The 24,704-nt window shown below is 37.7% G+C and overlaps 1 protein-coding gene across 2 annotated transcripts in view; it reads right to left on the reverse strand.

The window, feature by feature from the left end:
• LOC138710307 (mitochondrial amidoxime-reducing component 1-like) overlaps positions 1-11,645 on the reverse strand; it is a 69,888-nt gene extending 58,243 nt beyond the window's left edge. The window contains exons 1-2 of one of the 2 annotated variants that reach the window (XM_069841111.1): positions 11,557-11,589; positions 9,346-9,700 (exon numbers count right to left, since the gene is read on the reverse strand). The gene's annotated coding sequence lies outside the window, so the exon portion shown is untranslated. Of the gene's footprint in view, positions 1-9,345; positions 9,701-11,556 lie in introns of both variants that reach the window. The other variant, XM_069841112.1, reaches the window with a different exon arrangement.
• Positions 11,646-24,704: the final 13,059 nt, after the last annotated feature.

Here is a 24,704-nt window from a genome sequence, read left to right on the forward strand (position 1 = left end):
TAGGACTGATATTTAATGAGATAAATGAGTTTTAAAATTAAAATAACTGCCATCTAAGGCGGTGTATTGAAATAAAAAAACAAATGACTTCGTCTATAAGGGGCCTTGGACACAACAATCGAAAGCTATGAAACATAGCCTACAGACAATGTTTCTGTGTTTGTATGAAGTAATATCGGAAGCTAAATTAACCGATTTGTATAATTAATTATTATTTCATCATTGGAAAGTGTAGTTTCTCTGGATGGACATTATGCTATAATGTTATTAGAGTAACTTGTGAGTGAATCGAGGACAGGTAAGATTAAAATAGCTTCTTATTCACAGAAAACTTGATAGGTTATTCTGTATATTCATTTCCTGTATTTCTTATAATAATGTTTATGAACATATTCATTTTTATCTCAGAGAATTAACGAACAACGAGAGTGTATTGATTTAGTATGCAGTAATAGTACGTTAGCTTAGCAATCCACTATTTTATAATTCAAATTTTAACTATGCTCAATTGAATCGTGTTAAAATACATAAAATACATATGCAATAAATGCAATGCAAAAAAATCGGGTAATGAGCCAAGCAGATTATGTTGCGCTGTTGTAAAAGTTGTTCCTCCTGAGATTCAAGAGCTCCCACAACAAATTAAAAACTTTCTAATTCGAGTACATCCGTTATCAACACACTTTTTCATAATATAATATAAACATAATAATAAAACTGTAGCCAAAATTTTTCTGTTAATTTTCGCTTTTCCAAAAATAATTGGTAATAACAATTAAGAAACATGTTAAAGGAATTGTCATTGCACCAAATGAGTGGTCTCTAGATCAAAATGATCGCATTTTAATATTTTTAAATACAATTTAAATTAAGTAATATATTACACGATTTATTCTTCTATCAAACACGAATGTTCCCTGGATCAAATGTCCTATTTTAATTATGTAATTACTTTATATTTATTTCTAACGGGTGCAGCGGAGCGCACGGGTACGGCTAGTAGTTTATAAGGATATTACATCAATCCATTGTACAGTACAGACTTTATAACACTCTTATTAATTTAATGAAATAAACTTCGCTCTAAGCACACACACAAATCGTTAGGCTTATTTACATAACCCATACGCACATACTGCAATCTCCTCACCACGGTTCTACGAGACAGGCATATGGCTTCCACTTCCCCTACTTGCTGTGGACAGAGTACATCTCCCAATATAATTAAACATCGCTTGGTGAATTCACCTTCATGAATGTTTTCAATTCCTTTGCAATTCCGTGGAAAATGTTTGTAGCTACTTCTCATAGCCGATTCACTAAATGCATTATTGTCATCCTGTTAATACATAATATATAATAGGCCTATAATGTAATATGATATGATATAATATAATATAATATAATATAATATAATATAATATAATATAATATAATATAATATAATATAATATAATATAATATATGATAGCCTATATCATGAACTTTAATATACTATACTATGATATATCACAATACTTGTATAATTTAAAATTATATATTACGAAATGTACAATAACTTATAATGCAATATAAATATCAAATAGATACTCTAATAATATAATGTACCTGAGAAACATTTTCTTTAAGTTGCATTAATTTATGGCGTTCATTACCAATATATTTGTCATATTCAGTAGCATGTTGTAAAGAATAATGTCGTTGGATATTGAACTTCTTAATCAGTTGGAGTGTTTTATGACAAATTAAGCACTTTGCTAATCCACTGCTCTCTACCAAAAAGAACTCCCCCTCCCATGATACATTAAAAGCATTGGGAGTAGCGGGCCGCTTTAATGTATGAGCGGAAGCTCCGTCTTCAAAGTTCGCCATCATACTCAGAGTCACCACTGCACCGACACTGAATGACGTACAGTATGCATACGTCACAGCGCTCGCAAGACCCGCTCTTTAAAGAACACAGCACTCATTTCTCAGAATCACGTAATGTGCCCAGCCCTGTTATACGGGTATGAATAAGCGGACATGAAGGTACTTCATAAAATCGCAAGAAAAAATCTGATAGATAGTAAAAGTATAGACATCATAAGGAAACATGCATTGGACAAGATCATTGATTAGGTTTACAGAAGGCGACAGCAATGGAATAAACATATAGCCTAAACAGAATGGATAGAAATGGGATAGATAAAATTGCAAGGGACAAACTACCAGTACGTAAAAGGAAACAGGGCCGACACAGAAGACGGCATAAGAACCTGAGCTGAATGGTAGAGAACTGAAGAAGGAAAGGTTTTGCACCTAGCGTTATCAGGTTAACAATCAGAAACCCAGAACATGAGCGGTAAAAATCCAAAGCAAAACGAGGACATTTTGTATTTAAGGGAAAGGTATCATAAAGATATTTTGGTAGACATGCGCATTTATTTTCAGGCAAAGATGCTACACTTGTTTTTTTTAGTAGGTTATTTTTATGGCGCTTTATCAACCTCTTAGGTTATTTAGCGTCTGAATGAGATGAAGGTGATAATGCCGGTGAAATGAGTCCGAGGTCCAACACCGAAAGTTACCCAGCATTTGCTCATATTGGGTTGAGGGAAAACCCCGGAAAAACCTCAACCAGGTAACTTGCCCCGACCGGGAATCGAACCCGGGCCACCTGGTTTCGCGGCCAGACGCGCTGACCGATGTACACTTGTTGTAAACAAATTATACACAGACAAATATTACATCTATGGTATTTCCCTTGTACTTTCCGACGTACCAGTCACAGCCGGAAGTTGTTTGTCGAAATAATTAGCCTATGTGTGAACACGAGTACAACTCGTATTTTGAAAGTTATACTGCAAGAATATTTTTGTCCTTATTTGTCCTTGCCTATAGAAAGCATATTGGATGTTGGAAAGACTACGTAGACTTATCCGAAAATCCCTTTGGACTTTCCCGGACGCCTTAAAAATTATAATGAAATAATGTAGAAGAAGAAAAAATGTTAAAGCAATATATATGGCGATAAAGCGATACCGAGAAATAACTGTTCCTAGAATTATAATTTTTCAGACAATTTCATGAAAGCATACTGCAAAGAGAACGTCGCAAATAATTAAAGTGCTTGAAAATGAATGCGTAATTTTCTTACGTTTGAAGGCTTGTCAAAGATTTTCTGATTTCGCTCAGGAATGTGCAAAAGTAACTAGAATGTACGGGAGAGGGACACTTGACAGAGTACCGTGTGACATGCTGTAGGGCCGTTGTTCAATCTTTACTTTCTCTCACTACGCTCATGTTACGTCATGTGATAATGAAAGACAATTTCACAGACACAAGGCCACACTAGTCGAAGATCGAAGGTCTTTCAGATCTGACAATTGTTGTTATTCAGTACATTCTATGGGAAAACGTGACTAAAACCGGGTATGAATTTTCCATTTCAAATAACACACACCGTACCCATTGAAGAGATAGGTTCCCACCACAAACATCGACTGCTAATTAATTTATTGATACATCCATATGATAATTACATGAGTCACCCTTCAGTTCCATCACTAAAGACTGATGCTCACATATAGTTATGAAATTACTTATTCATAGTAATGGAATTATGTCAATACATGTGTAATACGAGTATAATGTAATTATTTTATAAAACACAGTGAAATTGGCCATAGCCTACTTTTACTTTCCTCATCATATTTGTAACAATTCTAGGTCATATTTGTTTGCACACTTCTACACTTTTTAGGTCATCGAAATCGCAGTCCTAGTTATAAGCAGTCGTCCTCGGTGTTCTGTGGCCACCAGGCTGGCCGTTGGATCTGTGGTTCGCGGGTTCAAACTGGCCGAAGCGTTGGATTTGAGGGGCGGTAAAATTCTTAGCATGGATTCCTTCGGGTGGGAAAAAAAGTTGTGGATGCCGTGTGGTAGATATACTGCATGCAAAAGAACCTTGTCTCTGATAGAAAGCGCCAGACAAAAATTATCGGTTATTTTTCGCCTACATTAAATTTCAAAACTTCGCAGTTAAAATCGTTAAATAAAACAGTACTATTGCTATTGTTACTACTACTACTACTACTACTACTATACTACTACTACGGCTACTGCTACTGCTACTGCCATTGCTACTTGGGTAAGGTTGTTATCAATGGGCCGGCTCGATTTCTCCATAGGCATGGGTGGGCAACTCGTGCTCTCAAAGTGTCAACAAAATCTCAGTGCAGGTAGAACGGACTCTGTACTAGCTATACTGTGTGTGTGTGTGTGTGTCTTTCAAGACACAAGTTCGATCGCGTCTGCAGTAAGTGGCGGCTCGTTTTAAGTGAAAAACAATATAATTCCCAGATCAGATCGTTTTCCTTTAGTTGCGAGTAAAAAGCGATTTTTTTTTATTAAGAAGAGAGGTAAAACTTGTATTCTATTACACTTTCTTACGCATGACATTTTATGTTACAAATAAACAGTGAAGGTTTTGTTAAAAAAATACTGTCTGCATCTGCTTTAGAACAGGTAAAGGTAAAAATGGGATATCAACAAGTTGAGACTGATATCAAATATCATTAGCACGTTGTGCGTGCGAGTTACAGAATTGCACGATATATAATCGAGTAGCTAAGAACATTTATGAATAAATTTGAATTGTGGCAGTATCATGTAGAACATAGACAACTTCACTTTCTTTGACTATAAACTATCTTGAAGAGTGATAAGAAAATCTTCTTATCAAATATAAGAACCTATTTCAAGACTTACAGCAGAATTCACTGCTAAGTTTGGAGAAACAGTGACAATTGACAAGGAATCGAAATTTTTCTGAAATCTTTTTGGCTTACGCCGATAGAAAATCCTGAAAATTTATAGTTTGAATTAATAAATCTACAGAACAGAACGCCACTCAGATTCCAGCAAAATCAGGAACCGAACTGTTCGTAATGTTGCCTAAGTCAGAATTTCCAAATATACTCTTTGCTTCCATATATACTGTATGTGCTTGAGGTAGAGTTTAATACAAGAAAGAAGTGTAAAAGTTCTCAAAGTAAAGAAAGAGCTCAGAAGTAAGCTTATTTCATCTGCTGTGACATGTAAAAAATACTTCCTTGAATTTGTTATTGTTTGCGAATACAGACTATTACCTTTCTGAGAACAGAGGAATACTCATTAATGTATAAAGACTTGTAAATTCTAGCGTTCTACGTTCCAAATAAGACATATAATAAGAAATATTAACAAATAGTGTAATAATAAATAAGTGTTGCAGCTATATTTGTTGTATCTTGAAAAGGTTGTATTCAGTTTGTGTTTCCAGTACTAAACTAATTTACAAAGCTAGAAAATAATATAATTTTGTTATGTGTTCAGGTATAGTCTGTCTAAAATTACTATAATTATTGTACCGTGCGTCATTCTGAAATTCAAATCGTGGAATAGATATCACGATCACCTGCATGAGCCGCCAGAGCGCACCGTGGCTTTTGCAGCGAAACTACAAACAACTTGTAACTGCTGCGGCTGGCTCCGTCTGCCTTTCTCTCTTTCAAGGTTTTTTAGCACTTTGGGAGCACGAGTTGCCCATCCATATCCATAGGTATTGACAATAGGCATAACTGGTGGCTGTTTAGTGTACTTAGTGAGTCTCCACTTAACCAGTACACTACCAACATCCACAGAAAACACTTCTACAACAACGATCTCAGACATTCGATTCACACCATGTTAAATAAACTTCTACAACATTACCACTGGATTGAATAATCATCCCGTAACATGAGCAACAACAGAACATACGCCCATCATCTAATTAACTATAAACAATTTAAACCCAACATATTGGCATAAATAACAACAAGATCTGTAAAATATAGGTAGTTATAACAGGCTAGAATCTTACACCATGATATGGAAAAGTGAATACCTTGTAACAAAATATTGTAATTTGCAAATCCTCACATGCATAGTAAAGCATTGAATAGAGTTAGCTCATTTTTATATTTTAATCTCACTTTTAGTCTCATATCATTACATCGCTCATAATATTGTTCACATGTGATGACTTGCAAAAAAAATATATATATAGCCATGATAATATAAGTATATTTTAATTGTCGACATTTGGGGTATCCACAATTGAACATTATAAAACTAATTCATATAATTTTGAATAGGTTTTATCCCCATATGATAGTAAAAATGTATTGTATGTGTAGATTGTGTAGATAACACTGAGAGTATTGATATTGTAAAATGACAGTTTGTATCTGATGATGTTGAAATGCTCAACGAAAACGTTCATACATCACACAAATTATTATGTAAAGGTTAACACCTAACAAAATATATAAAGTAGTAAAGTCAACGACTGAAAAATAAATTTCTAACGTACTTCGGGTTGCTAAAGTGTCGTCATATTAGTTGGGAGCTGCAACAAGGTAAGATTTTCACATTTTTCTTCTAATTTACTAATGTAATGAAGGAAGCATTTCTGTCAAACAATAACAACACTTTCTTTACTATGTGAGATATTAAAACGAAGTGTATGATGTAAATGTTTTGCTGACGTATGTGATAGAAGGAAACATTTAACTGACTGTGAGAGTAACTTACGCTTTATCATTACTACTACAGCAATAGGTCAATACGAATAAAAAACTGCATTGAGAGTCAAATATTTTGGAATAATATGTGGTTATTTGCCGTGACTCGCATTCTGCAGAGTCATCCGGCGACTGTGTTTACTATAATATCTGCCGCGTGCCCTTTGCCTCTCATTATCTCTTACCACGCGTCGTCCACGCTGCTGCAATAAATCGCGCCGCGTGTGGGCGGAGACCTGTAGCTCGCAAGCTTACCTTATCCGTGAATTACAATTCAGCCCAGTTATGTACTGGTTTCGCCTTCATTAGCCCTATATACTTCATATTTTGTACTTATCTATGTATTTATGTAAAAGTTGATTGTTCTTTGACTGAGAGGGATAGGCAAGTCAGTTCTTCATGTGATCGACGCGTCTGTGCCTACTATCCAGGAGAACCGAGTTCGATCCTCGATAAGGTCATAGTGGAATTTGTGGACAAACAGACATTGCAAAGGTTTCTTCTCGGGATACTCTCGTTCACCTATTTCATTCCACCAAGACTCTCCTCTCTTCTCCGTCCCTATTTCAGTTATTGATGCGAATTCCAAGTTTTAGCATTGAAAATATCATAGTATTGCGAAACAGACAATGTTGTACTATAATTTAATATATTCCATGCAAGGAGTTTCCACCACGTACCCACTACCTCAATGTTTTCACGTATCAATGGCGCACCCTACAATTTGGTTTGGACCCACAAGCAGTTGACTGCTTGCAGGGCTTCGGCGAACACGGTGAAACAAAAGATTCTGAGGTGAGCCACATCATTACTTGCTAAGTCTGGTGTTACTAAACTTATAAATAATTAGATGCATAGATATCTGATTGGTTAGATGAATTGCTAGATAAATGAATTTTGATAATTAGATAGTTAAATTGATAAATAAGCAAATAAATAAAACAAACACAAAAACAAAGAAAAAACAAAGTAAACTAAGATATGAATGAATAAATAAATAGATAAAGTAAATAAATACACAAATAAATAAATAAATATACGAGCAAGTGGACGTGAGAGTGGTTGGGCAGACGAGCAGGCCGGCAGGTAGACAGACAGACAGAGACAGGGAGGTAGGTAGGTAGGTAAATAGACAGGTAGATAGGTAGGTAGGTGGATGGATGGATGGATAGGCGGACAGGCGGTCGGGAGGATAAAGAGAGGCAGACAGATGAACATGTAAATGCATAAATAATTAAGAAAGTAAACAATTAAATAAAAGAGTGAACGGAAAGAATGATGGAAGGATGAATGGATAGGTGAATCGATTATATATATATATATATATATATATATATATATATATATATATAGCTGTGGCTCGACAGATATTGGAGAAAAATGGTTGTATAAGGGTAGCCTACAGTACATCAGTTATTCATAGATTTCAAAAAGGCATATGACTCGGTTAAGAGAGAAGTTTTATATAACAATGTTATTGAATTTGGTATTCCCATGAAACTAGTTCGGTTAATTATAATTAAATAGGCTAGATACTATTTGATGATTTTCCAATTCACTGCGGGCTAGAGCATGGAGATGCTGTTATTATTCGGTTGAGAAGTTTTTGTCATCTAGTCTGCTATCAAAAAATCTTAAAGTTAGAATTTATAAAACAGTTATATTACCGATTGTTCTGTATGGGTGTGAAACTTGGACACTCACTTTGAGTGAGGAACAGAGATTAAGGGTGTTTGAGAATAAGCTTCTTAGGAAAATATTTTGGGCTAAGAGGGATGAAGTTACAGGAGAATGGAGAAAGTTACACAACACAGAACTGCATGCATTGTATTCTTCACCTGACATAATTAGGAACATTAAATCCAGACGTTTGAGATGGGCAGGACATGTAGCACGTATGGGCGAATCCAGAAATGCATATAGAGTGTTAGTTGGGAGACTGGAGGGAAAAAGACTTTAGAGGAGGCGAGACGTAGATGGGAGGATAATATTTTTATTTATTTTTTATTTTATTGGGTTATTTTACGACGCTTTATCAACAGCTTAGGTTATTCAGCCTCTGAATGAGATGAAGGTGATAATGCCGGTGAAATGAATCCGGGGTCCAGCACCGAAAGTTACCCAGCATTTGCTCGTATTGGGTTGAGGGAAAACCCCGGAAAAAACCTCAACCAGGTAACCGACCGGGATTCGAACCCGGGCCACCTGGTTTCGCGGCCAGACGCGCTGACCGTTACTCCACAGGTGTGGACAGGCTAATATTAAATTGGATATGAGGGAGGTGGGATATGATGATATAGACTGGATTAATCTTGCACGGGATAGGGACCGATGGCGGGCTTATGTGAGGGCGGCAATGAACCTGCGGGTTCCTTAAAAGCCATCTGTAAGTAATAAATCAGTGGTGGCTCTGGACGAATTAAACAGGTGACTCGCCAAATATCCCCATTCCGTAGAAACAAATATTATTATTATTATTATTATTATTATTATTATCATTATCATCATTATTATTACTATTATTATTATCATTATTATTATTATACGTATTTTACTGATCGTATATGAATACAGAATGGCAACGATGCAAGCAATGAGAGAATGATGTTAAATGATGGTTGAGCTGTAATAGGGAGGGAACCGGGCAAAAAATACACACTTACAAAAAGATACTATTCACTATATCACGATGAAAAGATTGAAAGAAAAATAATTGCTACTGATTACTACTTCAGGTACTTGATAATTGACTCACCTTTTTGTTTATATATTAAGTCGATTTTTCATCTTCGCGAAGGCATGTATGATGTCTTCATAGTAGGGCCGAGTTTTCATCAGTTCACTGAGTACGTCCTTGTGAATAGATAGTAGCCAATTATGTCTCCTATTGCCTAAGCCGTTTCGGAGATCAGTTAAACACGAGAAACTTAGTTCTGCAGAACAACTGGTGGACGGAATTGTAATAGCAAGGCTGAACAGTTTGTACGCATCCGCGAATACGTCATCCATCTGATTATCTTTCAAAGACTTCAATAATGCTTCGAGATTAAGACCTTCGTAAGCCTTATCTTGGTAGAGCAAGGTAAGTTCGTTGCTTAGTCGTTCTGTATCTGGAAATTGTTTTGGATAGCACAACTTTTTATTTAAAGTATTAAATGGGAATACTTTGGAGTATTCTTGAAATTTGTAAGTAACGACAAGCTTTAGAAATTTTAAATTTTGAATATCAGTAAACCATTCATTCATTTCCGACATTACATTATCCAATATTTCATAAAATAAGAACTTCAGGTTTTGTTTATACTTTTCTAAAGACCTATTCCTCATTTCAGAAGGGGTTTTCAATAAGGCAGTTGAAAGTATCGTCGTTTCTCTTCCTGTTCAAAACATCTATTGTATTGTGAATCATGTTTACACAGAATCCAATATCTAACGATTTCTTTTGCAAAACGTTGAATAAGATACTAGTCTGATCAAATATTTCTTTAAAAGCAAAAGCCATGAGCGAAAATTCAAAGTTACTAAACTTATTTATTAATCCCTCAGCCTGACGAATGCATGTTGAACCACCAACTTTCATAATATGTTCAAATACACGTATCATTCCGTCCCACACGCCTACTATGTATTACCTTTAAGGTCTGCGAAACTGAGGACATCTAGTGTCTGTTCCTATAGATATACGCCTTCTAACATCGATATCAAGAACGTAAAACCGTTGGCTAGAATAATGGGAGGAACCTGGTTTCCCACTTACTTTTGCACAAAAAAAAACGGCACTTCTGAATTCTATCAGAAATTTGTTGCGAAACTAGATCAAGTCTATGCGAAAAGCAGTGAACAAAGACTGCTTGGGGTGCAAAGTCTTTCACCTTCTTTTGGAGACCGTTTAAATGCTCGGCCATAACTGCGGCACCATCATAACAGTATCCCACAAGTTTAGATTTGTATTCAAATTCTGATAATGGGTCATCAAGTAGTTGAAAAGTACGGCTGAAGTACGGTCTTCACTAACACCATGGAAGCCCAAAAATCTTTCAGCTACAGTTCTGCAAGAATTAAGATATCGCAGAATTAAAGAGCACTGTGTTTTCGTGAAATATCAGTAGTGTCATCTACCTGTACCGAGAAAAATTGTGCGTCCTTAATTTCATCATTAATGGAGCCCCTGATATAATCGGAGATACACTCGGTAATTTCAGTTTGGATTATTTTTGAATACCTTGCAAGAACAGATTTTGTATTTAAATAGTAGTTTCGAACTTCTATAGGACTTCCCTCGATATATGAATCTAAAAGTTCGTTAAAATTGCCCTTATTTAAAGAGTTCTCGCTTTCATTATGACCGCGAAAAGCCATTTCTTGTTTACTTGAAAGAAAGCAGCCCTAATTGGATATTGCATGACAAGTCTATTAAGCCTAACGTTCTGATTGTATTTTACAGTATGTAGTCGTAAATTTTCCCGAAGAGCGCCTGCAGTTTTGTTAGTGTTTTTTCCTAACTCTCTTAATCAGACACGATTTCGTAAATGTGCTAGAGAGGCTTCATGTTTTCGGAATGCTCCACGCGCCCTTTACAACGCCCACAAGCAAACACGACCAACAGTACAATTTCTGGTAATAGCTACTACCGCACAACTATTTATATTCTTCATAACAACGAGATTTAAATTTCCCGGTATAAGTTTTTGAACTTTCCCCACCGCAAAGTTTTTCTAAACACAACACTGGTGTTGATCTACCAACATTTAACACGTCGCGTTTGTCATCTTTCCACAAAGAATAGGGCGTCTGGAGTATGGAACACACCGAGTTCGTTAGTTGGACTCATTATAAATCTCTTAAATAATAATAACCATAAAAATAGACTTCACGTAACACAATTTACAGTAATCACTAATCACTTAAGAAAAATCAGATTATAACACAATGAAGAATGCAGGCTGTTACAAATATTTCAACTCACGCTACGCGCTACACTACTATGTCTACCAACACATTTCACTTCAAATAGACTAAACAAATGTGAAGAAATCCCTGCATTGTGTTGAGAATACTGCCTCAGACGGAGGTTCCCTCCCACTAAACGCATCCTTTGGCATGGATCCCCCACCACAAAACGCATAGTTGCCATGGCAACCAGGTAAACTCTCTCACCCCTCCGCTATCTGACCCACCACAGCTTGGTGCATTCGGTTTCGCCAGTTGAAATCGGATCAACTGGGGCCGATGAAGTAAGCAAGCAGCAACCTTCTTGACCGACCGGCGAGCCACAAATGGAGCGGGAACCGCTCAGCGGTTTGAATGTTTTTACAATTTGCAGAATCTTTATAAACGAAGAATGAATGCTAACAGATAAAATATAATTATGTAAGCTATTTAAAAAAAAGTAGGTGACTCGGCGATTCAAACCCTTCAAGGGAGAACCGCCCCTGTATATGTATGTATATATATATATATATATATATATATATATATATATATATATATATATATGTTAGGTTAACTTACCTGATCTAAGAACAAACAGAAAATCAAAATATCTTATACCACAACCATAACATGCATTACCGCGAACTCATATAAATATCGTGCCCTTCTGTAAAGATTGAAGCTTGAAATATATCTAAACGGGATCTGAAAACTCCCTATGACATCGATTGTTGTTTAGTCAACTGTCTGAAAACAAGTCTGAACCTCATAAGTGTTACTAATAAGGAATCGCTCATGAGGCAGCTAAGCCAGGAGATAATGTGGTATGGTGCCTAGTTCCTTTCTCCCCTTCATTGCACACATCGCCGATTAGCTACATGCTACACTAATCAGACTTGAGATGTACACAAACAATCTTTCTTTGACACATATCGTCAAGTGAGATATATTGCCTGATAACAGATGTACGTATCAGCCAGAACCTCAATCAGAGGATTGGACATCAATAAAAATAACACTATAGACAAATTAAAACTAATCAGAAACTCATACTCGAAATATGTAAAACGAAATGTGACAACCTGGGGCTTCCTTTTTTCTAACACTAACCTCTACGTAAAAACACCAAACGATGAACTTCAAACTTTCGTATGGTATGTAAGGAAACATGAAACATGTAGTGAATGCATTTGAAGTCCTTTTCCTTATTTAAATCACTAAGGACTCTTGAAATGTCAATCTTCTTGTAACAGTTTCTGAAACATTCTGTAGCTTGTCGTAAGTTCACGTGTCACAGTAGCCCTGAAAGTGTAGTCAGGTAGGAGTTACAGTTAGAACACGTGAAGAGTGCAAGACGTTTCAAAGTTTCGTCATCCCAGGCCTCAGCCAGCGAATCTCGCCGCAGGACATGGGTCAGCTTATTATTACAGCCCCTTCATTAAATGTAATCTGCAGGTTTACCACTCCCATACGGGTCTGGATAGTCTGACTTTGTTAACGATGAAAGATATTCGGCGAAGAATAAATAATTTTGTGTATGTGCATATTTGTATAGCTGTATCTATATCACATTTAGTTTCAATTGTTGGATTTCCAGGGATATTGGTAAGAATTTCTTTGTATAAATCCCAATCTGTAAATCTTTCACTCTTCGTGAAAAGTGTGCGACCTTCGCTCGAATCAATGGTTAATAGTACAGTATTGTGATCAGAATTTAAGTCAGTTGTTGTTGTAACAGACAGTATGTTTGCACTATGATGAAACAGAGCTACATCTAGAATATCAGGTGCAGATCTAGCATTATGAGGGTAAAATGTTGGGATGTCCGGAGTTACAATTGCATAATCATTTTGAATACTGTGAATCTCTAAGACTTTCCCTCTTGAGTTCTGAGTTAAGGAGTTGCAACTTTGATGTTTAGCGTTTAAATCTCCTAAATTAATTAAATTTTTGGTAGTATGTATGAACTTATCTAAGTCTGATAAGAGCAAGGTTTTGTACGTTGGTTGTACACAGCTGCTATTGTTGTTTCACGATGATTGAGCAATACAGTTATGGCAGTACATTCAACATTTTCCAGGTTCGATATTTTAATAGGATTGTGAGATATAGTTTTCTTGATTAGTATTGCAGTTCCACCACCTGGTTTATTTTCCCTATCAGTTCTGTAGGTGTTATAATTCTTGATTTTTGTATTGTCTGTTCGATTTAAATGTGTTTCATTTACACAAGCAATGTCAACAGTGTTGTCTTGCAAGAACTTTGTAAATTCTAATAGTTGATTTTTCAGTCCGTTTGCATTGAAGTTTAAAATAATAAGTGGTTTGGAAATTACTGACTTAGGGTGTGCAGCCATCTGCAGTTGAGAAGGTCAGTACACTTTCTGCCAGAATAATAATTTTAGACCATGTGTCATTAAGGGTGGAATTCATAGTCGTCACTTATAAAATGAGTGAACCCTTAAGTAAGTTCCGAATTCATAGACAACACTTATTTTCACGTAATGAGTGCTCACTTACAGCTGCCGGACATGACGTCATAACAAAAGCTGACTCTCATTGAACTAATCGAAAGCAGCTCTACATGTGGAGTTGCTATAACAACCAGTTATCAATATTATTGCATTGAATAAGTTATATACAGCAATAGTTTCATTTATGTTAAATTCTAGTTGCATGTTAGTTACAGTTATAATCAGATATCCTACTAAATGGAACACATGTTCTGTAGTAGTGAATTTCTTAAATAAATAAATTAAGCCTATTAGGCCTACTATATAATACTGTATATTGAATTTATTAACATAGTTTTATATTTACTCTGTAATTTGCCAATTATAGCTACATTTTACATTTTTGGCTATGATATCTATATTTAACTCTTTTTGTTTTATTTTTATTTGGTATTTTTCATTTATATCTAGATCTGTGTCTTTAATTTAGATAGTATATATTTGTTTTCTTTTCAATTTTTAATTCGTAATTACACTTATATCTGTTTTATCTCTTTTTTATCTCTTTTATCTCTTTTTAGAAATTTCTATACACAAAACAAAAACCATGGCCTTTATTGGTAAAAATTCTATAACAACTAAAATAGTTATCAATAACTCTGGAGTAGAGCAAGTAAATGCTTTTACTTATCTTGGCTGTAATCTCTCCTATATTCATTCTCGAGATATAGATAATAAATTAGCCAAATTTCAACAGCTGCTAAGAACAATTAGAAATACACTGTTTAAGAAGGTCCGACAAGACACAATTTTGAAATTCTACAAAACAATGGCCATTCCAACTTTGCTATATGGATCAGAAACTTGGACTCTAACAACTAGTCAACTGAAGAGAATAGAAGCAGCTGAGATGAGATTACTAAGACCGCTAGCAGGCTACACTCTCTATGACCATAAATATAATGAAGACATCCGACAAGAACTAAATATCGCAGCCATTACAGAGACAATCCACAAGTATCGGAGCAACTGGCATGAGCATGTTCTACGGATGCCAAATGATAGACTACCCAGGAGATTATTAAATTACAGACCCCTTGGATACCGAGATCGTGGACGCCCGAAGAAGCGCTGGAGAGACCAGCTTTTCACCTGAGACGGAACAGGCCAAATGGCCTAAACCCTGATAGCTATTGATGATGATCTCTTTTTTCATGTTATATGCAATTCTATGTTTTTTTTAACAAATATCTGTACTGTTTATTGTAATTGGGGCTTTGCCCTGTTATAGACATAAATAAATAAATAAATAAATAAATAAATAAATAAATAAATAAATAAATAAATAAATAAATAAATAAATAAATAATAAATAAGTAAATAAATAAATAACTATGAATTTGGCTAGAGCAACAACTTCGAATTGATCTGAAAACGATATCGTTTCTTAAATGCCATTCGCTATACATTTCCAGAGAATTCTCCATATATCTAATATACCTTTTTGGGACACGTATATTTTCCTCATTTCGTTCAACAAACTCCATAAAATCCTCAAAATCATTCTCAGTATCCATTTTGAAAATGAGTGGTCACTTAAGGATACAGATCAGCTCACTTAAGTAATCACTCATTATGTGAATGAAGGACAACTATGAATTAGAAATGAGTATAAGTAACCACTTAAGGGTTCACTCATTTATAAGTGACAACTATAAATTCCGCCCTACATTGTCCAAGCTTTTTTGAAACTTCGCTTAATTTTCTTTTTTAAATTTGTTGCAGGCTTATGTTTTTCAAAATATTCAGAATAGATTTCAAATCCTCCACGGGGAACGAATTATTTGATGTGTACGTATTTTGTTGGCTTTGAGGGAACCTTCTCTTTGGCAGTGGAGGAAATTCTTTATTATTGAGTGTAGGCGGCATTGACTGTTGTACAGGCTTACTTGATAATCTCATATTGAAAAGGTCAATATGTTTTTTTTTTTTAACTGGACATTCTCTGTAGTTTGAGGTGTGCTGTCCCTGGCAATTTGCACATTTAGGGGTATAATCAGGTCCTTTGAATGGACAATGTGCTATTAAATGTTTATCCCCACATTTTAAGCATCTTGGTTCTCGTTTACAACCTGAAAATACATGTCCAAAAGATTGGTAGTTATGACATTGACGTAAACGAGGTTGAGGATTATAAGCCTCGACTTTAATGATGATGTTTATGCTGTTTAATTGCAATATTTCTCTTGATTTTGGATTATTTTCCAATGTAATTTGAAAGATGGGTAATTTGTAAGAATAATTCTCATCATTTTTGTTTTGTATCCATTGTTGAGCATTCAATAAGTTCGTGTGAAATCTCCGCTTACGTGATATTGGGTGGAAGATTTTCAATCAGAACTCTTATCGGACGATTGTTGGTCGAAGTAAAATTCATATTTGTTAGTGCTGAAAATATCCACGAGTCTATTGTAATCTTTATCATTATCGCACAAATATTTGATACCTTCCTTGGAATAAACAATTCTTAGGTTGCTCTGTAGGTTAGTGCGAAATTTCTGATTTTCGGAGGAGAAATAGGGTAGTTTTGTAGTTAAAAATATGGGTGTAGGTTTCTTTGTTTTTTATTGTACAGAGTTTGACGTTGTAGACATTTGTGGATTTGAATTGACATTTTGTGAATTTCTCTCTGTTGTTTTTATTACATCTATACTGTCAGAGTTTGACGCCTTGAAGAGGTAGTGGATAGTACTTGACATTTATTGTTAGTGGGTATGCTTGTTTTTACCATTGATTTAGCTATTTTGTTTGCTGAATAAAAGCGTAATGGTCTTTTTGGATGTAGGGGGAAGTCCTGCAGTACCGACCGCTTAAGGTTTTTGGGTTATAAATAAAAAAAAAATAACTTTTTGACACACTCTTTTAATATAATGTAAATACATATATTATTGAACTCAATTATAATTACAAAAAAATTCGGAAATTAATATTAATACAAAATATAAACAAATTAAATGTCCATAAAATTGATACAATCAGAAAATTGGCAGACAGTACAGGTCACATATTACTTTTGACAAAAATTACATTCATATGTGACAGATGTCTCAGAAATGGTGGCACAGGCTTCGGAAGCCCACATTTGACATGAAGAACTTTGATCCAATCTTCGTCATGACATTCCCCGCAAAACTGCATGTAGTTTCCTCTTTTTCGTCATTTTCCTTTGTGTTGTCCTTCTTGACCTTTTTGGGAAGAATTATCCTGATAGAGGGGGATTCCCACGCACTAGGCTCTTGACTCCTCTCTTCACCTTTTCATTAGTTTTTCCTTCTAGATATGGTTTCTAAGGTCTGGATGTCAAAAACTCACTATTTTTTTTTTTCAGCTTTTCGGGGTCGAATAACTTCTCGCTTCTTACTGGCATCAGGAAAAGGGTTGAGATGCTGAATTGTTTCCTTTACAACAGTGGTATCATTAGGCCTATCAGAATACTGAGTTTGCGCAGTGAGTTATAACTCGATCTTGGAATACTGAGCATGCGCAGTGAGACACGAATTGGGAACACAGAGCATGCGCAGTTTGTAACAAAAGAAGCTCCCAATGCTAAGCATGTGCATTGTGTGAGAACTGTAACTCGGAATACTGAGCATGCGCAGTGCGTTACAAATCGAACTTGGAATATTCAGCATGCGCAGTGGGTCACAACTCGAACTTGGAATACTGAGCATGGGCAGTGCGTTACAATCGAACTTGGAAAGCTGAGCATACGCAGTGCCTTACAACTCGAATTTGGAATACTGAGCATGCGCAGTGCGTTATAACTGGAACTTGCAATACTGAGCATGCGCAATGCGTTACAACTCGAACTTCGAATACTGAGCATGAGCAGTGCATTATTACTCAACCTTGGGATATTGAGGATCCGCACTGTGCAATAACTCTAACTTAGGATACTGAGCATGCGCACTGGGTTACAGCACGAAATCGGAATACTGAGCATGCCCAGTGCGGTATTTCTCGAACTTGGAATGCTAATCATGCGCTTAGCGTTATATCTCTAAATTGGGAATACTCGGCACGCGCAGTGCATTATTACTAGAACATGGAATTCTGAGCCTGCGCAGTGAATTATAACTCGAATTTGGAATACTGAGCATGCGGTTTGCGTTATTCCTCGTAATTGGAATACTGAGCATGCTCAATGCATTATTAATCGAACTTGGAATACTGAGCATGCCCAGGGCGTTATAACCCGAATTTGGAATGCTGAGTATGCGCAGTGCATTATTACACAATCTTGGGGGTAATGAGCATGCGCAGTGTGAAATAACTGTAGATTAGGATACTGAGCATGCGCAGTGCGTTACAAATCCAACTTGGAATACTAAGCATGCGCAGTGCGTTATAACTCTAAATTGGAATACTAAGCATCCGAAGTGCGTTACAACTTCAACTTGGAATACTAAGAATGCGCTGTGCGTTATAACTCGAACTTGAAATACTGAGCATGCGCAGTGCGTTACAACTCGAACTTGGACTATTGAGTATGCGAGGTGCCTTACAACTCGAACTTGGTATACTGACCATGCCCATTCCGTTACAAATCGAAACTTGGAACACTGAGCATGCGCAGTGCGTTATATTTCGAACTTGGAATACTCAGCATGCGCAGTGCGTTACAACTCGAACTTGGAATACTGAGCATGCGCAGTACGTTACAACTCGAACTTCGAATACTCAGCATGCAGAGTGCGTTACAACTCGAAATTGGAATAATGAGGATGCGCAGTGTGTTATAACTCGAACTTGGAATACTGAGCATATGCAGTGCGTTACAACAAGAACTTTGAATACTGAGCATGCGCAATGCGTTATAACACGATCTTGGAATGCTGAGCACGCGCAGTGCGTTATAAATCGAACTTGGAATAATGAGCATGCGCAATGCGTTACAACTTGAGCTTCGAATACTGAGCACACGCCATCCGTTTTAACTAGAATTTGGAATAATGAGCATCGCAGTTAGTTAAAACGCACAGCGCAAGATCAGTATTCCAAGTTCGAGTTGTAAGCCACTGCGCATGCTCAGTATTCCAAGTTCGAGTAGTCACGCACTGCGCATACTCAGTATCCAAGTTCGAGTTATAACGCACTGCGAATGCTCAGTATTCCAAGTACGACTTGTAACGCACTGCGCATGCTCAGTATCCCAAGTTCGAGTTGTAACGCACTGCGCATGCTCAGTATTCAAAGTTCAAATTAGAACACAATGCGCATGCTCAGTATTTCAAATTCTAGTTATAACGGACTGTGCATGCTCAGTATTCCAAGTTCGAGTTGTAAGGCACTGCGAATGCTCAGTATTCCAAGTTCGAGTTATACGCACTGCGCATGCTCCATATTTCAATTTCGAGTTGTAACGCACTGCTCATACTCAGTTTTCCAAGTTCGATTTGTATCGCACTGCGCATGCTCAGAATTCCAAGTTCGAGTTATAACGCACTGCGCATGCTCAGTAATCCAAGTTCGATTTATAACGCACTGCGTATCCTCAGTATTCCAAGTTCGATTTGTAACGCACTACGAAAGGTCAGTATTCCAATTTCGAATTATAACGCACCGCGCATGCTCAGTATTCCAAATTGTGAGAAATAATGCAAAGCGCATGCTCAGTATTCCAAGTTCGACAAATAACACAAAGCCCATGCTCAGTATTCCAAGTTCGAGTTATAACGCACACCGAATGCTCACTATTCCAAGTTCCCAGTAATATCGCACAGCTCATGCCCATTTTTGCAAATTCCAGTAATGACGCTCAGCGCATGCTCGGTATTCCAAGTTCGAGTAATAATGTATTGCGAATGCTCAGTATTCCAAGTTCGAGTTGTAACGCACTGCGCATGCTCAGTATTCCTAGTTCGAGATATAACGCACTGCGCATCCTCACTATTCCAAGTTCGAGTTGTAACGCACTGTTCATTCAGTATTCCAAGATCTAGTTGTAACGCACAGCGCAAGCTCAGTATTCCTAGCTCGAGTTGTAACGCACTGGGCATGCTCAGTATTCCAAGTTCGAGTTGTAACGCACTGCGCATTCTCTGTAATCAAAGTTCGAGTTGTAACCTACTGCGCATGCTCAGTATTATAAGACCGAGTTATAACGCCCTGCGCATGCTCAGTTTAGCAAGATCGAGTTCTAACGCACTGCGCATGCCTAGTATTCCTAGTTCGAGTTATGACGCACTGTGCATGCTCATAATTCCAAGTTCGAGTGTAACGAACTGCGCATCCTAAGTGTGCCAGTTTCAATTTGTAAGGCACTGCACATGCTCAGTATTCTAAGTTCAAGTTGTTAGGCACAGCGCATGCTCAGTATTCCACGTTCGAGTTATAACGCACAGGACATGCTCAATGTTCTAACTTCGAGTTATAACGCACTGCGCATGCTCAGTGTACCAAGTTCAAGTTATAACGCAGTGCGGATGCTCAGTATTTCATGTTCGAGTAGTAACACACAGCACATGCTCAGTATTCCAAGTTGTATTTGTAACGCACTGCGTATGCTCTGTATTCCAAATTCGAGTTGTAACGCACTGCGCATGTTCAGTAATCCATGTTCGAGTTCTAACACACTGCGCATGCTCAGTATTCCAAGTTCGTGCTGTAACGCATTACGCATGCTCAGTATCCCAAGTTCAATTAGGAACGCACTCCGCATCCTCAGTATTCCAAGGTCGAGTTGTTATGCACTGTGCATGCTTAGTATTAAATTTGGAGTTATAACACTCAGCGCATGCTCAGTATTCCAATTTAGAGTTGCCACACACTTCGCATGCTCAGTATTCTACGTTCGAGTTTTAATGCACTGCGCATGCTCAGTATTTCAAGTTCGAGTTATAACGAACTGTCCATGCTCAGTATGTCAAGTTAGAGTTGTAACGTACTGCGCATGCTCAGTATTCCAAATTCGATTTGTAACGTACTGAGCATGCTCGGTATACCAAGTTCGCGTTATAACGCACCGCGCATGCTCAATATTCCAAGTTCAAGTTCTAACGCACTGCTCAAACTCAGTTTACCATGTTCGAGTTAAAGGCACTTCGCATGCTCAATATTCCAATTTCGAGTTATAACGCACTGCGCATGCTCAGTATTCCATCTTCAAGTTGTAACGCTCTGCGTATGATCAGTATTCAAAGTTCAAGTTCTAACGCACTGCGCATGCTCAGTATTCCAAGTTCAATTCGTAACGCAATGCGCATGCACAGTATTCCAAGTTTAAGTTGTAAGTCACAGCGCATGCTCAGTATTGCAAGTTCGAGTTATAACGCACTGTGCAAGCTTAGTATTCCAAGTTCGATTTGTTATGCACTGCGCATGGTTAGTATTCCAAGTTCGAGTTAAAACGCACTGTTCATGCATGGTATTCCAAGTTCAATTTGTAACGCTCTGCGGCAGCTTAGTATTCCAAGTTCGAGATGTAACGCACTGCGCATGCTCAGTATTCCAACTTCGAGTTGTATCGCACTTCGCATTGCCAGTATTCCAAGTTGGATTTGTAACGCACTGTGCATGCTCAGTTTTCCGAGTTCGAGTTATAACTCACTGCGCATGCTCAGTATTGCAAGTTGGAGTTGTAGCGCACTGCGCATCCTCTGTATTCCAAGTTAGAGTTGTAAAGCACTTCGAATGCTCAGTATTCCACGTCCGAATTGTAACGCACTGCGCATTCTCAGTATTCCATGATCGAGTTATAACGCACTGCGCATGCTCAGTATTCCAAGTTCGAGTTGTAATGCACTGGGCATGCTCTGTATTCCAAGTTCAAGATGGAACGCACTGCGCATGCTCAGTATTCCTAATTCCAGTTATAACGCAGTGCTCATGGTCAGAATTCCAAGTTCGAGTTGTAACGCACTGCGCAAGCTCAGTGTTCCAAGTTCGAAATATAACGCAGAGCAATGCTCAGTATACCATGTTCGAGTTGTAACACACGGCACATGCTCAGTATTCCAAGTTGGATTTGTAACGCACTGCGTATGCTCAGTATTCCTAATTCGAGTTGTAACGCACTGCGCATGCTCAGTAATCCAAGTTCGAATTGTAACTCACTGCGCATGTTCAGTATTCCAAGTTCATGTTGTAACGCACTGTGCATCCTCAGTATCGCTAGTTCAATTTCGAACACACTGCGCATGCTCAGTATTCCAAATTAAATTTGTAACGCACTGCACATGCTCAGTAATGCAAGTTCTAGTTGTATCGCACTGCACATGCTTAGTATTAAAGTTGGAGTTATAATGCACAGCGCATGCTCAGTATACCAAGTTAGACTTCTAACACACTTGCCAAGCTCAGTATTCTACGTTCGAGTTTTAATGCACTGCGCATGCTCAGTAGTCCAAGTTCGAATTATAACGCACTGTGCATGCTCAGTATGCCAAGTTACAGTTGTAACGTATTGCGCATGCTCAATATTCCAAATTCGATTCGTAACGAATTGAGCATTCCCAGTATAACAAGTTCGAGTTATAACGTAGTGCGCATGCACAGTATTACATGTACAAGTTGTAACGCACAGCACATGCTCAGTATTCCAAGTTGGATTTCTAACGCACTGCGTATGCTCAATATTCCAAAGTCTAGTTGTTACGCACTCCGCATGCTCAATAATCAAAGTTCGAGTTCTAACGCACCGCGCATGCTCAGTATTCCTAGTTCAACTTGTAACGAACTGAGCATGCTCAGTATTCCAACTTAAATTTGTAACGCACAGCGCACGCTCAGTATTCCAAGTTCAACTTGTAACGAACAGCGCATGCTCAGTATTCCATTTTCGAATTGTAACGCATTGCGCATGCTTAGTATTTTATGTTGGAGTTATAACGCACAGCGCATGCACAGTATTCCAAGTTAGAATTGTAACATACTTCGCATGCTTAATATTCTACGTTCGAGTTTTAATGCACTGCGCATGCTCAGCATTCCAAGTTCAAGTTATAACGCACTGAGCATGCTCAGTATACCAAGTTCGAGTAATAAAGCACTGTGCATGCTCAATATTCCAAGTTCGAGTTCTAACGCACTGCTCATGCTCAGTATAGCAAGATCTAGTTAAAGGCACTTCGCATGCTCATTATTCCAAATTCGAGTTATAACGCACTGCGCATGGTCAGTAATCCAAGATCGAGTTCCAGCGCACTGCGCATGCACAGTATAAAAAGTTCAAATTGTAACGCACTGCGCATGCTTAGTATTCCGCATTCGAGTTGTAACAGACTGCGCATGCTCAGTATACCATGTTCGAGTTAAAACGAACAGCGCATGCTCAGCAATCCAAGTTCGAGTTGTAATGCACTTGGCATTCTCTGTATTCCAAGTTCAAGATGTAACGCACTGCGCATGCTTAGTATTTCAAGTTCAAGTTGAAAGCACAGCGCATGCTCAGTATTCCAAGTTCATGTTATAACGCACTGCGCATGCTTAGTATACCAAGTTCGAGTTGTAAAGGACTGTGCATGCACAGGTTCCTAGGTTAAAGTTATAATTCAATGCGCATGCTCAATATCCCAAGATTGACTAGTGATACACTGCACAGACTCAGAATCACAAGTTCAAGTTGTAACGGAATGCGCATGCTCAGTATTCTAAGTTAGAGTTGTAACGCACTTCGCATGCTCAGTATTCCATATTTGAGTCTTAACGTATTGCGAATGCTCAGTATTCCATGTTCGAGTTACAACGCACTGCGCAACGTCAGTATTCTAAGTTCGAGTTGTAACGATCTGCGCATGCTGAGTATTCCAAGTTCGAAATATAACACACTGCGCATGCTCAGTATTCCAAGTTCGAGTTGTAACGCACTGCGCAAGGTCAGTTTTCCAAGTTCGAATTATAACGCACCGAGCATGCTGAGTATTCCATACGTCGAAAAATAATGCAAAGCCCGTGATCAGTATTCCAAGTTCGAGTTATAACGCACTGCACATGTTCGGAAATCCAAGTTCGTGTTGTAACGCATTGCGCATGCTCAGTATTCCAGGTTCGAGTTGTTGTGCAATGCGCATGGTCAGTATTCCAAGTCCGAGTTGTAACGCACAGCACATGCTCAGAATTCCAAGTTCGAGTTGCAACGCATTGAGCATGCTCAATATTCCAAGCTCGAGTTGTAACGTACTGCGCATGATTTGTTTTCCAATTTCGAGATTTATCGCACTGCGCATGCTCAGTTTTCCAAGTTCGATTTGTTATGCACTGCGCATGCTCAATATTCAAATTATAAGGTTCAAGTTGTAACGCACTGCGCATGCCCAGTATTCCAAGTTCGAGTTATAACGCTCTGCGCCAGCTTAGTATTCCAAGTTAGAGATATAACGCACTGTGCATGCTCAGTATACCGACATGGAGTTATATTATACTGCGCATGCTCAGTATTCCTAGTTCGAGTTTTAACGCAATGCGCATGCTAAATATCCCAAGAATTAGTAATGATGCACTGCGCGTACTCAGTATTCCAAGATCGAGTTATAATGTACTGCGCATGCACAGTACTCCAAATTCGAGTTGTTGCGTATTCCGCATGTTCAGTATTCATGTTCGAGTAGTAACGCACTTCGCATGCTCAGTATTCCAACTTTGACATGTAAGGCACAGCGCATTCTCAGTATTCCAAGTTCCAGTTGGAACGCACTGCGCATGCTCTGCATACTAAGTTTGAGTTGTAAGGC

This window comes from Periplaneta americana, chromosome 12 (genome assembly GCF_040183065.1).
Source record: "Periplaneta americana isolate PAMFEO1 chromosome 12, P.americana_PAMFEO1_priV1, whole genome shotgun sequence".
NCBI classification, from domain to species: Eukaryota; Metazoa; Arthropoda; class Insecta; order Blattodea; family Blattidae; genus Periplaneta; species Periplaneta americana.